General features: G+C 35.7%; 1 non-coding gene across 1 annotated transcript; it reads left to right on the forward strand.

Annotated features, from left to right (window-relative positions):
* The first annotated feature begins 11,144 nt into the window (after positions 1 to 11,144).
* Positions 11,145 to 11,279, forward strand: LOC130856217 (small nucleolar RNA SNORA57). Its single transcript, XR_009054509.1, has one exon. It is a non-coding gene; the product is annotated as a small nucleolar RNA SNORA57 (small nucleolar RNA).
* The last annotated feature ends 7,038 nt before the right edge of the window (positions 11,280 to 18,317 follow it).

Genomic DNA, 18,317 nt, shown 5'->3' on the forward strand with positions numbered 1-18,317 from the left:
GTCCCATTGTGGTGACCAGCATGGGAATTTACTCTAAAACTCTTAGATCCACAGATCAACTGCCAGGCTGGAACCCCTATTATAAGAAGGCACCCATATTTGCCTACAGACATCTATCTCTGTAGATTTTCTGCTGAAGTTTGAAGACCAGTCTGGTACCCAGTACCCAGAGACAGAGATATGGATAGAATTGGCTCATCAATAAAATAAGACATAACAATAATTATTTACCACTTCAGCCCATAAATTTAATTCCCTTTGTCCCCGAATTCCCTTCTTCCCCGAATTCCCTTCGCAATGGTCAAAATAAAGAGAAAAATAACAAGAAAAAATCCTTAGAAGAAAACGGGGAAGATCTTTGAACAAATTTGTAATTTAACCCTCCAGACAGAGGAATCATGTACCAGTTTCTGCTGCAACAGAAATGAAGGAAAAGCCTCCTTGGAAATTCAAGTTAGGGGAGACTCCCCAGCAGAATGTCCCATCCCCAATCCTCCAAGCTCACAGAAATAGTCCAAAACTGAAGAGCAGTCAAGGAGCAGTTAGAGGGGGGAAACTCTGCCCTTGAATCACTGAGAGTAGCCCCAGAGTGTCCCCAGAGAGCATCTTCCTAGAATGTCCATGCAATGCACTCGGGCCAATGGTCCTGGCGCCTTGAAATCGAGCCCTGGTTCCCAGAGAATGGCTTGGTGAACAGATCTCTCCCACTGGCTAGCGCTGTGCTTCTTTCATGGGATGGCATGAAATTGAACCACCAGAATAGTGCTGACACACAGATTTAGGGTGATAGTCACTTACGCTGGACCCACATGAGGTCTGGTCTCTTGGGCTACCACAACCTACGATAGCTAAGGAACTGTGCGAGTGTTCACCCATCAAGTTTCCAACCACATGCTGCTGCCACTCTTCGGCATCCAAGTGTGCTGAAGTAGAGACAGGCATCCTTCAATCTGTGCACACACCACCAGAGTGGCTATGCCACCCCTGCCACAGGTTCTGCACCAGGTGTCAGGCAGTCCTCTGTGTATGACAGGCCAAGCTCTTCCTAGAGTTTTGAGATCATTGTTCTAAAATGCCGAAGAGCCCTTCCAACTCATGTCCTTTCTTACCTAATAGAATCCGTGGCATCACACTCTTCTGGATCAATCTTAATCTGTGCTGGATGGGAGACAGACATTCTTTGGGGAAATGGGACCACTTTTCCTGTTTTGCCCATAGGTCCCTCAATCTATCTTTCCTGCTTACAACAGGGATGCTGTCAATATTGAAAGAGATCACGTTCTAGGAAAAGGATTACAACTTAAAGAGTTCAAGGGAAGGCGCCGTTAGAAGACATGGTTGAAAGATGTCATTCTATATTTGTGCTACAAAATTTCAAGATGTAAATTTAACATGACCAGAAAACCAATTATCATTCATATTTTCCTTCACACTCTGAGAAAGACTGCATTGAGGGCAACTAAAACAAAGCACAGTAACAGCCTTTGAGAGTCCTTGGAAGACTGTACTCACAGGCAGCTTTGAATAATGCAGCATCACAAGGAACAATATAACCAGCATTAAACAAAGACATCAGGGAACTTCAGAATCAAGAAGATCTATATTGTTCCAATGCAAACAAGTTTCAAAAGAGGCATGGCTTTTTAAAAAAAAACTTTTTTAAACCATTTCTTTAATTGAAGTATAGTTAATTTACAATGTTGTTCATTTCAGGTATACAGCATAAGAATCTTTTTCAGATTCTTTCCCATTATAGGTTATTATAAGATATTGAATATGGTTCCCTGTGCTATATAGTAGGTCCTGTTGTTTGTTTTATATATAGTGTTGTGTATATGTTAATTCCAAATTCTCAATTTATCTTCCCCCACCCACCCTGCTACCCCCTTTGGTAACCTCTGTGTCTGTGAGTGTATTTCTATTTTGTAAATAAGTTCATTTGTATCTTTTTTAAGATTTCACATAGAAGTGGTATCATATGGTATTTGTCTTTGTCTGACTTACTTCATTTAATATGATCATCTCTAGGTCCATCCATGTCACTGCAAATGGCATTATTTTATTCTTTTTTTAAGCCTGAGTAGCATTCCATTATTTCTATATATACCACATCTTCTTTACCCAATCATCTGTCCGTGGACATTTAGGTTGCTTCCATGTCTTAGCTATTGTAAATACGGCTGCTATGAACATTGGGGTGCATGTATCTTTTTGAATTAGAGTTTTCTCTGCATATATGCCCAGGAGTGGGACTGCTAGATCATATGATAGCTCTATTTTTAGTTTTTTTAGGACACTCCATACTGTTCTCCGTAGTGGCTGCACCAATTTACATTCTAACCAACAGTGTAGGAGGGTTCCTTTTCTCCACACCCTTTCCAGCATTTATTATTGGTAGACTTTTTAATGATGGCCATTCTGACTGGTGTGAGGTGATACCTCATTGTAGTTTTGATTTGCATTTCTCTAATAATTAGCAATATTGAGCATATTTTCATGTGCCTGTTGGCCATCTGTAAGTGTTCTTTGGAGAAATGTCTATTTAGGTCTTTTGCCTATTTTTTGATTGGGTTGTTTGTTTTTTTGATATTAAGCTGTATGAGCTGTTTGTATATTTTGGAAATTAATCCCTTGTCAGTAGAATCATTTGCAAATATTTTCTCCCAGTCTGTAGGTTGTCTTTTCATTTTGTTTACGGCATGGCTTTATACATAATTACTAGCTTTTTCTCCTGGTAAGACATAGGAAATTAGTCAGGGACTGTGTGTTTGACAATAAATAGAGCATTAATATGAAAAACAGAACAAGATGATTCCTGAATCTGAACAAGTGCCTGGATGTTGGAGAGAGAGTCTTCGCATGCACTGATGGACAGTAAATAAACACATGAGTACCTCTTCTTTAGCTAAATCTTCACTGACAATTCTCTATACCTCACATGGGCCCATGGATTTATAATATAAATTTTAATCAAATTGTCACATAGACAGTATTTGCCCAGGACCCTGCACACCTTAGAGATAGCCCTGATGTTGTAGGTTTGAGATGGAGATTTGCAGGCAGGTGGTTTACTGGAAAGTGCTCTTGAGAACAACACCCAATACTAAGTAAATAAATCCAGTGAAATTTAGAAAAGTTGGCAAAACAAATATAATGTAACCATTTAATATAAACTTAGAAGATAATTCTTGATAGTACATAATACGTAAAAATAAAATAAAAATAATTCATCTAAAAGGCCAGATTATTCCACGAAAATTTAGTGCGTGGTGGTGACTAATAGAAGTATTGGTAATGTAAAACATCTCTTGCCTTATATATGAAGAGTGTAAGTATATTTAGAAAAAACATGGGTTTTTAATCAAATATCAGTAGAATAAAAATGTGTGAAATGAGACATGTTACAAAACAAACAAACAAAAAAACCAAGGCAAGCCACAGAAATATTACAGAAGTCAGCCAAAGAAAAATAAAGAAGCATAAAAACGACAGAAGTTTAAATAACAGAAGTAGAACAAGATACATCAGATATACATTGAATATGTCAAAGCTAATCTCATCTATTTTTTAAAAAATTTTATTGAAGTATAATTGATTTACAATGTTGTGTTAATTAAGCTCGTCTATTAAGGCATCTCAAAGTGCAAATAATTACTATTTAACAGAGACATACTTGGAACAAAATAACATAAATTTAAGATAAAAGGATGACTGAACTTCTGTTTCTGACAATATTTAAAACTAGATATCTGGATAACCCCTACTGATACAAAAATATCAAATGTAGCATACTAGATTATTTTAGGAAACAAACTTTAAAAGGCATTGTTGAGGAACATGTGTTTACAATCAAAATACATGAAGCACAAGAAGAAAGCTTCCATGAGCAAAATCTGCAGGGGGAAAAAAGTGCATAACAATATCTGCAAAGACAGGAAACATTAGAATTATCAGAGATGGAATAGAAAGTGTATTTTAAAATATTTTAAAGATATAATAAGATACTGAAAGTACAATGAATGAACAAAAGGCTATCAAAATGTCTGGTTTGCATTAGTTTCAAATAGAACTTTTAGAAATAAAAAATATTAAGTGAAAATAGATACTAAGTTGAAAGTTACATAGATGTTAAGTTCAAAGTTAGGTACAGCTGAAGATATATTGTGAACCAGGTAGTACACAAAATATATTTCCCAAATTTTGCATAAAGATAAGAAAAATATGAAAAAAAGAGGTTAAGGGATGTAAAATAGGAAGTGAAATGTTCCAACATACATCTAATTGTAGTTTATAGTAGAGCTTACAAAGATAATAAAGGAAAAATATTATTCAAAGAATGTCTGAGACTTTCCTCAAATTGTTGAAAGGCCCCAATCCTCAGACTCGGGGTTCAGGAAGCCCAACAATTCCCAACAGGATGAACTAAAAGACATCTAGAAAAATTTAGCATAACTTAAGGAAAAAAAAGACAGAGATATTAAAATTAACTAGACAGAACAGATAGATTACACACAGGGAAAAAAAAGCCATAAGAGTGTGAAATAATATCTTCAAAGTGCTGGGAGAAAATAATGTCAACTGAGGATCATTACACTCAAGAGAATTATCTTTCAAATACAAAGGTGAAATTAAGGCATTCTGAGACAAATGTTAATGAAAAAAGTTCACTGCTGACACTCACTAGAGAGAAGGATGCACTTCAAGAAGAAAGGAAATTATCACAGGAGGTATGAGATGCCAGAAAGACAGGTGAACAAAGAAATGGTAAACAAGGAGCTAAATATAATCAAATACCATTTTTTAAAAAATGTTCAAACTGCAGAATTTTTAAAAAACTAAAATGAACAATAGATATACATAGGGTTATCATCAAGCAAAAGTAGTCAAATCTTCATATTGTTCAAGATACAGACAAGGATTAATGAATAATGATTTAGTTAAAAATTTTTAACATAAATATGCATCTTAAAAATGTCTAAAGTTACTACTAAAACAAGAGAATTAGAGTGAAACATCAAATCAGTGAAGGAAAAAAATTAGTGAAAGAAACATCAAATTAGTGAAAGAAAAAAAAACATGAAATAGAGGCAGGGAACAAATAAATCTAAAAGAAAGAAAACAGAGAGAAACAGAAAACTAGTACATCTAGTCTGAAATAAGATAGTAAAAAATATTTATACACACGCTCACACAGTTAATAACAATGAGTAATTTTTGTAATTATTGATAAATAAGGAAGTTGTCAGACTGGATTTACAAAATAACCACATTTAAAAAACAAAAGACACACATAAGATATAAGAAAAATGGAAAGGTTAAAAATAAATAAAACATGAAAAAATATACATCAGGAAAATTGAAACTGGAAGAACATTATTGTACATATATTAATATCAGACAAAACTGTTTTTTTTTTTTTTTTTGAGTTTGTACGTCCAGTTTATTTGTAAGAGCAACAAATTTAGCCTAGGTACCCAGCTATCACAATCAGCTATATAGTACTGTACAGTAATAGGTTTTTTTTTCTGTTTTTTTGTTTTGTTTTGTTTTATTTTATTTTATTTTTTATTTTAAATTTATTTATTTATTATTTTTTTGGGGGGTACACCAAGTTCAATCATCTGTTTTTATACACATATCCCCATATTCCCTCCCTCCCTCGACTCCCCCCCACCCTCCCTCGAGTCCCCCCCACCCTCCCCGTCCCAGTCCTCTAAGGCATCTTCCATCCTCGAGTTGAACTCCTTTTGTTATACAACAAAAGAAGCATTTCAAGATATGAGGACCCTTGCATTTTTACAGGTTCTTTTTTAACAGCTTTATTGAAATATGATTCACATATACAATTCACCATTTAAAGTGTACAATTCAATGACTTTTAGTATATTAACAGATAAATGAATATCACCACAGTTTTAGCATAGTGTGTCACCTGAGAAGGAAACCCCATACTTTTTAGCTATAACCCCCTACCCCCTTACCACTCCCTCAAGTCTAAGCAACCAAAATCTACTTTCCTTCTTATTATATTTTCTTTTGTATACCATGTGGACTTTCCCCTAATATATGGACTTTTGTGATTAGCTTCTTTTGCTTACCATGTTTTCAAGTTTAACCCAAGGGTGACATGTACTGGTACTTTGTTCCTTTTTATAGATGAACTATATTCCATCCTACGAACACACGACATTTAACTTGTCCATTTATCCATTGATGGACATTGTTGTTTCCATCTTTTGACTATGAATAATGCTGCTATAAACATTAGTGTACATGTTTTTTAAGTGAACATATGCTTTCATATCTCTTGGGCATATAGCTAGGAGTGTTTAATCATTTGAGAAACTGCCAAACTGTTTTTCAAAGTAGCTGCATCATTTCACATTCTCACTCACAGTGTGTGAGGGTTTCAATCTCTCCACATCCTTGTTACTATTTATTAATATCTGGATTTTTTATTTTAGACATCCTAGCAGCTGTGAAGCGGCATCTGGTTGTGGTTTTCATTTATAGTTCTCTGATGACTAACGATGTCAAGCACCTTTGTCTGATTTGGGTTTCTGGGTAATAGTGGTTTCATAAAAGGAGTTGGGAAGTGTTCCCTTCTCTTCTATTTTTTGGAAAGCATTTGTGAAGAATTGGTAGTAATTCTTTAAATGTTTGGTATAATTCAGTGGTGAAGCTGTCTGGGAAGCTATTATATGTTGACAAAAGTTTTACTTCATAAGGAAGATAAAACAATTTAAGTGCAAGATAGTAGATACAAAATAGGGCAGAATCATGGGAGAAATTAAAAAGGACACTAAAATTATGGGAAATTTATTTTTTTATTTTTATTTTTCAGATCTTTATTGGAGTATAACTGCTTTACAATGTTGTGCCAGTTTCCACTGTACAACAAAGTGAACCAGCTGTAAATTATCAATATATTCCCATATGCTCTCCCTCTTGAGCCTTCCTCCCACCTTCCCTACCCCACCCTTCTAGGTCATCACCAAGCATCGAGTTGATCTCCTTGTGTTATGCAACAGCTTTCCACTAGCCTTCTATTTTACAGTTGGTAGTGTATATATGTCAGTGATACTCTCTAACTTCATACCAGCTTCCCCTTCCCCTCTGTGTCCTCAAGTCCATTTCCTACATCTGTGTATTTATTCTTGCCCTGCCACTGGGTTCATCAGTACTGTTTCTTTTTTAGATTCCATATACATGTGTTAGCGTACAGTATTTGTTTTTCTCTTTCTGACTTACTTCACTCTGTATGACAGATTCTAGGTTCATCCACCTCACTACAAATAACTCAATTTCATTCCTTTTTATGGCTGAGTAATATTCCTTTGTATATATGTGCCACATCTTCTTTATCCATTCATCTGTTGATGGACATTTAGGTTGCTTCCATGTCCTGGCTATTGTAAATACTGCTGCAATGAACATTGGAGTGCATGTGTCTTTTTCAATTATGGTTTTCTCTGGGTATATGCCCAGCAGTGGGATTTCTAGGTCATATGGTAGTTCTATTTTTAGATTTTTAAGGAAACTCTATACTGTTTTCCACAGTGGCTGTATTAATTTAAATTCCCACCAACAGTGCAGGAGGGTTCCCTTTTCTCCACACCCTCTCCAGCATTTACTGTTTCTAGATTTTTTGATGATGGCCTTTCTGACTGGTGTGAGGTGATACCTCATTGCGGTTTTGATTTGTATTTCTCTAATGATTAGTGATGTTGAGCATCTTTTCATGTGGCGAACATCTTGGGACATTTAAAAGTAACTCTCTCAGTAACTGTTGGATCAATACCAAAAATATTACACATCTAGACTATGGGGATGCTGCCAATGCAGTACTGACAGGAAAAGGTCTTAAATACAGACATTAGAAAAGAAAATATAATGAAAATAAATGAGCTAAGCATCCATTTTAGATATCAGGAAAAGAACAGCAGGAATAACCAGAAAAAAAAATCAGTAGGAAGGAAATAACAAATATGTGAGCAGAAATGCATAAAATGGAAAAGAAAGATGCAACAGATAATTTCAGCAAACTCAAAAACTGGTTTTTTGAAAAGACAAATACAATTGACAAACCTCTAGTAAGGTTAATAAAAATATATACATACAACTTCTTCAGAAAAAAAGTTTTCTACAACTCATTTTATGAGACTAGTATAAACTTAATATCAAATCCAGACAAGGACAGTCTGAGACAGAAAATCTTTAGCCAATATCACTCACGAACTTAGATGTAAAAAAAACTAAACAAAATATTAATAACACTATTATAGAAATACATTGAAAAGAGAATGAAATTATGATCAGGTTGAATTTACTCCAGGAATGCATGTTTGGTAAGAAAATAAAGGAAAGAAAGGCCATAAGTTCATCTCAACACAAGAAAAAGCATTTGATAAAAATCCAACAAGCTTTAACAACCGAGGAAAAAGGGGGTGTGGCGATTATTAGAAACAAGGAATAGAAGGAATATATTTAGTCTGAAAAAGGTATCCATTCATTCTCAGTTAACATCATACTCATCAATAAGCCTTATTGTTCCTAGCTGGTCCCAGACAGAGGATTCCTCATAGGGTTTGTAACATCCATTGTTCTTACTGAGTTAACCTTCTCAGCTGTGTAGAGCACTGTGGGACAAAGCCTATGGGACAAATGGAACTTTGGCTTCACCTGTTGCCTGGGAAACTATGATCAGATCCTGGTGCCATTCAAAAATATCACCTACTACTGCCAGGCTCTGTTGGTGGTGGCATCTGTCTATAATGGACATTTCCTCAGGAAGAGACGCTGTGTCTTACATCTGGATCCCTGAAGTCAATGGCTATTGGAGCAGACTGTTCCTCAGTGTCTCTTCAGACATGTACCAGTAGCATGCCTGTCAGCAGTGGTCATATTCAGCTTCCTGGGAAATAGCTCTGGACTATATTCTGTGGATCTGAACCCCCTGGGCTATGAGTCCTACCTGCATAGACACCAAGGGAGCATCTTCTGCCACTGTCATTAATGTCACCTTGCTCACATGTGGAAGAAGAATTTTGGTTTTCATAAGAGCTAGGCATGAATGTTTCTCTCATCAGAATAAGAAAATAACCTTGGCTCTGTCCATAATAACACTAAATTTCTTGTTGGTGATGAGAGAAGATAAATACCTGCTTTTTATCTTTTTTTTTTTTTTTTTGAGATGATAGTTGGCCCACTTCACAGAAGGCACAAGTTTGCAGTAAGAACTACATAGAAGGGGAAGTGAATCTATTCCTTGTCAGCACAAGATGTATTGGTAGGTCCCTCTAGCTCTAGGTAGATAGTCATCAGTAGATATTTATCAATAGATCTTGCCTGCAGCAATTACTAATGTAGTGATTAACTAATTTTCTATTTCTCTCATTCTAATTTGAATTTCCCTATTAAAACAATTTTATTTTCAAAAACATAGAAAGAAAGTGACGACTTTGATTTTTGGCAATAGTCTGAGCTAGATAGACTGAAAACTCTCTGCAAACTCTGGCTAAAATATTACAAACATTTTATTATATGCATAGTCATGGTTCCAAGAAAGGAAATTCTCACATGTCAAAAACAAAGAGAAAACTAAAAGCCAAAGAGATAAGGACCTGAGCAAATTCTGTAGCAGCCCTAGGGGTGTTTTTATGGTTTCAATAACTATGGGACTTGGGTTTTAATGACCTCACAGGGAAATGAAATTAGGTCTTGATCCTCCTTATTTTGAGGAATAGAACTGAGACATCTATATAAAAACCAGGTTCCTAGAAAAGCTTCACATTCTCCAAAAAGATAGACTAGAAAATGTCAACCCAACAGCACAGGGTAAAGAGAAAGAAGGTCTACTTGTCTGTTCTGGCATCTCAGTGGGAAAAAAAACTGTTTATAGGCCTATAATTACCCAGTTTTAGAGATCAAATTTAAATTTTCTCCAGGGCATTTTTCATATCACAAATATACATAAAATAATGGTCTCAGGTTGGTGACACCCTTAGAGCATCTGACAGATGTAAAAGAAATATCAATTTGGAGAGACATTAACTTCAGTCCAGGCTGTATAAGTTTCCTACAAACTAAATCCTCTAAACATGAGCTCACAGTGAAAAACTATAAAATATATGAGGAAACTATTTAACTTCATGAGATTAGCAGATATGATGAACCATAGGTTTAGATGTTCAAGAACATCAGATAATGCAAATATAGGACAGGAATGACATACTGAGTATGATTTAAATGATTAAAAACAACAAATAATAAAAAACAATCAGGAAAAATAAAAAACTAATTTAGTTAGTGTTTAGTTAGAACCATATAGCACTTATCGACGGCCCCAAAATATATGAAGCCAAAACTAACAGAATTGAAGGGACAAATAGACAATTCAATAATAATAGTTGGAGACTTCAATGCCACACTTTCACTAATAGATAGAACAAGTAGGCAGAAGATCAACAAGGAAGTGGAAGATTTGAAAAATACTATAAATCAACTACATCTAACATATCTGTAGAATATTCCACCTACTAACAGTAGAACAGACATTCTTCTCAAGTACACATGGAACATTTTCCAGACTAGACCATATGAAGCACAAAACAAGCCTCAAGTGAATTTAAAGGGAGTGAAATAATACAAAAAATGCCCTCTAACCGTAACAGAATTAGATTAGAAAATAACTATAGAAGGAAATTTGTGAAATTCAAAAATATGTGGAAATTAAATAATATACTCCAAATAACCAATGGGTCAAAAAATAAATTGCAAGGGAAATTAGAAAATACCTTGATATAAGTGAGAACAAAAACAGAACATACCAAAACTTAGGTGAAGCGGCTAAGGCAGTGCACAGAAGGAAATTTACAGCTGTAAATGCCTGTATTAAAAAGGTAGAAAGACATCAAGTCAATAACCTAACGTTCTACGTTTGGAAACTAGAAAAAAGAACCAAAGCAAGCAGAAAGAAGAAATAATTAAGATTAAAGGAGAAATAAATGGAGAACAGAAATCAACAGAGAAAAATAATAAAACCAAAATCTATTCTTTGAAACAATCAACAATATTGACAAATCTTTAGCGAGACTTGCTAAGAAAAAAGACTCAATTACTAAAATCGAGAATGAAAGAGGGACCCTCCTTTTCTTGGTGGGGATTGAGCGTGCAGTCTCGGTCTGAGTAATGTACAGAGGTAGAGGGAAAGGGTTCTGGCCCCTTGGTGTCATGTCTTCAGTGCCGGTGGCTTCTACCCTCAAGCGCCAGGCACACAGGCAAAAAAAAAAAAAAATGAAAGAGGGGAAATCATTACCAACTTTACAGAAATACAACAGATTATGAGGGAAAACTTTGAATAATGGTATGCCAACAAATTAGAGAACTTAAATGAAATGGATAAAGTCCTAGGAAGACCAAAACTGACTCAACAAAAAAATAGAAAACCTGACTAGACCTGTAAAAAGCTGAATTAGTAATTTAAAAGCTAGGCACAAAGGAAGCCCAGTCCCAGATAGCTTCAATGATGAATTTAACCAAATATTCAAAGAATAATTAGTACCAAACTTTCACAAATTCATTCAAAAAAAGAAGACACTTTCAAAATCATTCTGTAAGGTTGATACTATCCTGGTACTAAACAAGACAAAGATATCACAAAAGACATCTACAGACCAGTATCCTTTATAAATATAAATGCAAAAATCCTCAACAAAATACTAGCAAACTGAATCCAGCAATATATACAAAGGATTATACATCATAACCAAGAGAGAATTATCTCAGGAATACAAGGCTGGTTCAACACATGAAAATCAACCAGTGTAACACATCGTATTAATACAATGAAGAAAAAAAACACATGGTCAATAAGCACATGAAAAGATGCACAACATCATTAGTCACCAGTGAAATGGAAATCAAAACCACAATGAGATACCACTTCACACCTACCAGGACAGCTAGAATCAAAAGTCAGATACTAAACGTTGTCGAGAATGTGAACAAATCAAAACCCTCATGTAATACTGGTGGGAATTCAAAATGGGGCTGTGGTTTGGAAGACAGTTTGACAGTTTTTCAAATTGTTAAACACACTTACCGTATATCCCAACAATTTAACTTCTAGATATACGCCCAAGACAAAAGAAAACATAAGTCCACATAAAAACGTGTGTACTAATTTTATAGCATTATTCATAATGCCATAAAGTGAAACAATTCATGTGTCCATCAATTGGTAAATGGACAAACAAAATGGGATATATCCATACAAGAGAATATTATTTGACGATTAGAAGAAATGTTGATACGTGCAATAATATAGATAAATCTTGAAAACATTGTGCTAAGCCAAGAAGCCAGGCAGGAAGACCACATTTAACAAGATTCCTTTTATATGAAAATTCCAGAGTAGGCAAGAAAACAAATGAATGGTTTTCTATGACTGGGGAAAGGGGCGAGGCAAAATGAAGTTACTGCTTTGGGGTGATGAAAACATTATAACCTTAAATTGTGGTGATATTTGCACAGTTTTGTGAAAATACTAAAATTCAATTATTTGTATACTTCAAATGTGTTAATTTTATAGTTTCATATATTTAAATCTAACAAACCACATACAGAATCTGTATGTTAAAAACAAGAAAACATTGATGGAAGAAATCAAACTTGATATAAATAAATGGAGAAACATGCCATGTTCATGAATTTGATTTAGTCAAAGAGTTCTTCACTACGAGAACAAAATTTCCATTTTTTAAAAAAAAGATAAATTAGCCTTCATAAAAGTTAAAAACCTTTGCTCTCTGAAAGACGCTTTTAAGAGAATAAAAAGGCAAACTACAGATAGAAAATATTTACATATCCAAACTAAATAAAGAATTCTGAAAACTCACCAGTAAAAAAACAACTGGAAAAAATATGTAGACAAAATACTTGAACAGAGAGTTCATCAAGAAGATATATGGTTGATATATGGTTGGCAAAGACCACATGAAAAGATGCTCAACATCGTTAGCCGTTTAGGGAGATGCTACTTAAAACTACAGTGAGATATTACTGTATATTTATCAGCATGGCTAAAACCAATAATAATAGTAAAATTAACAATACCATGTGCTGGCGAGAATGTGAATCAACTCTCATACACTGCTCACACAGTGCAGTAGTATGAGCGCAATAGCATAGCACTTTAGAAAACACTTTGGCAGTTTCTTATAAAGTTAAACTAAAACATCATATGACACACCGAACCCACTCTGATATTTAACTTAGATAAATGAAAGCTTAACATTTACACAAAAATCCATACACAAATCTTTATAGCAGCTGTATTCTTACTCACCAAAAGCTTTAAATGGAAGCTGCTATTTAAAAGCGATCCGTCGTTGCCAGTGTAGATTACAAAGCAGCAGCACAGAGAATTTTGGGGGCAAGAGAACTGCTTTGTATCCTGATTGTGTGGTGGTTACATGAATCCATACATACATTAAAGCTCATAGAACTGTACACCAAAAGAGAAAAGGAAAGGAAAGGAAACCATTTCACTGTATGTTAATTTTAAAAAGAAAAAAGCAAAGAAATAAAAAACTCCTAGAGTGCAATGGAAAGAAAACAGAATGGTGTCTGTGCAATAGTCCTAGAAAGCACTTGTTTATCACCCAACAAATGTGTTCAAGATGTGCTTTTGCTTTTGTTTTAAAGACAAAAGTTACTATCAGTAAGAAAAGAGAATGGCAATTAGAAACTCCAGAATAAAGAAAAATCTATATATGAAATGACACAGCTAAATATAAAGAAAAGTATATGTGACATAATTTTGAGGATCTCTTTGACCTTGGTATTTGCAACATTTTCCTTTGAGAGGCACAGATTTGGAGAAAATTACCTCTCTTCCTCTATAGATAGAGTCCTATTAAATGATGCCTAAGTAAATAGTATACCTATCATCCAATATAACAAAGAGAATTTTAGGATATTCACATTTAAGAATCAACTTAAACAAAATGTGAAAGTCTTAATTATGCCTGTGTCAGAACCTTAACAATATAAAAATAGTAGTACAACAACAGCAGCTGAGAACTGAAGGGGAGAAGAGGGGGAGAGAATGAGGGGCATTAATTTTCTCTTATTCTATAGTCAAGAGTCAAGATATTGTCTAAATAGATGAATCAACAAGCAATAGGTAGAGCTTATTTAGCAACAGAGAGATATTATTTAGAGTTTTAAAGGCAGCAGATAGAAGAACTAAATAAAGAGCAAACAAAAAAGTGGAAACAGAAAGGGAGAAAGAGAAAGGGTAGAAAGTGAGTGAAATTTGTTATTTTTCATAATGGGGAATCAATAAATATGCTTAAAGTTGATAAATCACTTAGCACTGACAAATCAAGAAATAGAGGCAAAGTCTATTACTTAGAATTATGGAATAAGAACTAAAGACAAAAACAAAAAAAAAGCAAAACTGCTTTTCTTTGAAATATAATTCTAGGATCAGAGGTGGGAAAGAAAGTATTTTTTCTTCCATTTCATATTCTTCTGTATGGTGTAGATTTTTTATTTTGGGGGACAGATATTTTTATAATCATAAAAAATAATGAAATAGATAATAAATAAAGGGAGGGACAAATGTTCTGGGCAAATACAAGCAAAATAAAGCAGGCGGTAATATGGAATTTGAGGAAAAAATAATTAGTAGAACAAAAAAAAAGAAGAAATGTAGACGATTCTACCCAAAGTGCTAAGTAGGTGGTGTGATTATAAGGTTTTTTTCCCTTTCCTTATCTCTATTTTCTAATATTTACTCAGTAGTCATTGATTACCTATTTTTTTAAAAAAAGGAATAAATGAAAGTGGAAAGAGCATCCCTTAATTCCACCAAGAGACTCACCCATTGCCAGTGAACACCAAGCAGAGGTAAATCTCCCTTCCTAGAAGTGCCCACCGTGCAGACCTGAATGAAATTCCATCATTCTACAGCCCTGTACCACTTGGGAATTAATCCCTCTGTGCTGTAGTTCACCCTACTATTCCTACACCTCCTAATTTACCCCTCCCATTTTCTCCTCTATTAAATAGCATTAAAACCATAAGCATTGGGACATCCTGGAATTCCTTAAGAATCCGCCTGCTAATGCAGGAGGCCTGGGTTCAAGCCCTGCCCTAGAAAGAGCCCATGTGCCACAGAGCAACTAAGCCTGTGTGCCACAACCATTGAGCCTGTGCTCTAGAGCCTGTGAGCCACAACTAGTGAACCCATGTGCCACAACTACTGAAGCCCACGTGCCTAGAGCCCGTGCTCTGCAACAAGAGAAGCCCCCACATTGAGAAGCCTACACAGTGCAACAAAAAGTAGCCCCCACACGCCTCAACTAGAGAAGGCCCGTGTGCAGCAACAAAGACCCAACACAGCCAATAAATAAATTTAATTAATTAAAAAGAAAAACCAGCATTAACAAACACCATGATTTCCTTCCTTTTTTTTTTTTTTTTTTTCAATTTTAAAATGATTTATTTATTACATGACAAGGAAGACTCTGGATACAAACACGTTTGTTTGCTAATACAATTCACTGTTACCTAAGGCTGGGCATACAAAAGGACAAATACCTAATTAAGAGGCAGTCAGTTTGAGTTTCTAGGTACCATATGAGTGATCCATTTAACTGTGTGGCAATTTACTATTTCAGCTTGTCCTCACAGTCAACCCATTCAAAAGTGTTTTTGAGAGTACGTACACACACACATACACACACACACACACACACACACACACACACACACACACACACCCCACAGCAGGAAAAGAGTAAATCATGAAATCTGAGCAAAGGAAATTTTGGGAAAAGGATGTGGTCAAAATCCAATACGCAGCAAGTCCTACATAACTACCAAGATGGACCACAAGTTACGGAACCGAGCTGTCCAACTCCCTCCCCTTCCCCACTTCACCAAAAAGGAGGAAATCCTCTGAGTTAGAAGATTCGCAGAATCAATGAGTTAGGAGACAAACCTCACACCAGTGAGTTGCTGTTGCTGTTTGAGAGAACCTCAGTTTTATCTGAAAGGGCAAACTGAAAAGGATCTTCCCTTGGATGCACTGGGTTCAGGGTTATTTGAGAAGTCCTCACCACAGGAGAGAAAAAAGTAATGATGTGAGGTGATAGAAGTTTTAGCTAACTTTATTGTGGTAATCATTTCACAACACATACATGTATCCAAGCACCACATTGTACACCTCGCACTTACACGATGTCATATGTCAATTATATCTCAGTAAAGCTGGGGAAAAAAGAAGCTCTTTGCGTATGTGTACCCTCTGCCCGTCCCTTTGGACCTTAATGCTTTCTTCACTTAGGACCCTAAATTCACAGCGTTCTCTTGGTGGACAAGTGCTAACTAATGTTTCCCAGCTGTACTGGACTGAAAAATATTCCATTAGCCCATCCTCCAAATCTGACAGAACCGATAAGGAAATTGATACCCAAGTGGCATCCTGAGGACAGTTCCCATATAAACACAACCTGGCTCTGATCAAGAGGCAACATAAGAATAGTAAGAACAAAGAAATGTCAGAATACTACCAAATTTATACTTCTGGGCCTCAAAGAGTCATTCATCACAAAACTCTGTATTTTTTTAGAGAAGTACTATATTTGGCAGACTTTGGAAGGAAACTTATAAAGGATTTATATTTACCAAAAAAAGACAAGTGATCTAAATGCACCAGATATTTAAATGTTCAATCTATTCTTCTTTGAGATCTCAAACACCTTGACGTCAATTTTAAAAGGGAAAAAGCTTAGTCAAGACAATAGGAGCAAGTCAATTGATTCCTAAAACATTTGCTCAAGAAATTATTTAAATACACCAGAAAGACTTCAAAACCAGAGTCATGTATGTTTTCTAATAAATCCATGGAATGTATGACAAAAGGAGCTTTTCCTGACAGTCCAGTACAACTGCAATTTCAGATCTAAAGGTTATGTCAGCAAATCATCAAAGACGATTTATTAACCGCCCCCAGGAGGAGGGCATGCAGCGCGGTGTCAGCCAGTGATGGCAGCGTTCACGCTCAACACACATGTGAACAGCCTGATCTCTGCTTGTGGGAGAAAAACAATAGAATGGCAACAGCTTGCACGGAAGTCATTTAGCACAAAAGAAAAAAAGGTCAATTCTTAGCAAAAAAAAAAAAAAAACCAATAAAGAAATATAGTTGCATTTAGAGAAACTTACCCACATGCTCACCCCAGCCCCTGAAAAAGAAAATCATTCCTCTAAATGCTATCCATTCATTGTATTTAGGGTACACATCTGTGATTCTCAGATTTTTTTATTTTTAAGAGTTGAGACTGATACCCTGTCATAGCTTGTCTGATTGCAGCTGTAACAATGTTGAAATCCTCAAAGGCATAAATGGTAAATATTTATCACTTAATTAATGTTAATATTTTAGGATATTGATGACAACTCTTAAGATGATTGACAACACGCTGGGGGTACAGCAAAACCAGGATTTGGATTTCATGATGTAGAGTGGTGGTAAGGATGAAGACCAGGTTGAAATTAATCCAGACCCTGAACAAAGCTCACCATCATTTAGTTAATTCAACAGAAAATGCTGACCATTGAGACTTTTGGCTACTGTATGGTATAATAGGGTAGCCAACATGGCCAGTGCTAGGATATGCAGTGCGGCAGACGGTTTTTCCCAAGAATTGCCACAGCGGCAGCTCCCAGACCACATGCTTTTCCACGGTGGGACTATGCCACGCCTCCATCAAGAGATGGAGTCTAATTGTCCTCTCCTGAGTCTGTCCTGACCTGTTGACCCACTTGTTATCAATTGAATGAATTGAATGATACTGCTGAGTTCTGAGACAAAGTCAGAAAAGTCCATGAAGCTTCTACCTGGTTCTCATGTGACAGTCACTCTGGGAGAAGCTATCTGCCATATAAGAAATCCAATTACTCTGAGACCGCCATTGGAAAGGCCAAAGGTATGTGCTCCTTTAGAAAGTCCCAGCTGAGCCCAGCTTTCATCTATTCTGATTCTGCACCCCATTCCAATGTATGGGAGCTTTCCTCACCACCAAGTAATTCTACAATTTAAATCAACTCTGACCCTATCTTCCTTGAGACAGCATCAGATCCCACAGGATAAGGGCTCAGTCCTACAACACTGCCCCCCACATACACACCCACAAACTTCAGGTGCCAATGGAAAGTCCAGGTTGTCACATGTGCTTTTGACCAATAGGCTCTAGATGGGAGATTTTGACAACCCCCTCTTTGAGTTCAATTAAATTACTAAG

This window comes from Hippopotamus amphibius, chromosome 6 (assembly GCF_030028045.1).
Source record: "Hippopotamus amphibius kiboko isolate mHipAmp2 chromosome 6, mHipAmp2.hap2, whole genome shotgun sequence".
In the NCBI taxonomy this organism is placed as follows: Eukaryota; Metazoa; Chordata; class Mammalia; order Artiodactyla; family Hippopotamidae; genus Hippopotamus; species Hippopotamus amphibius.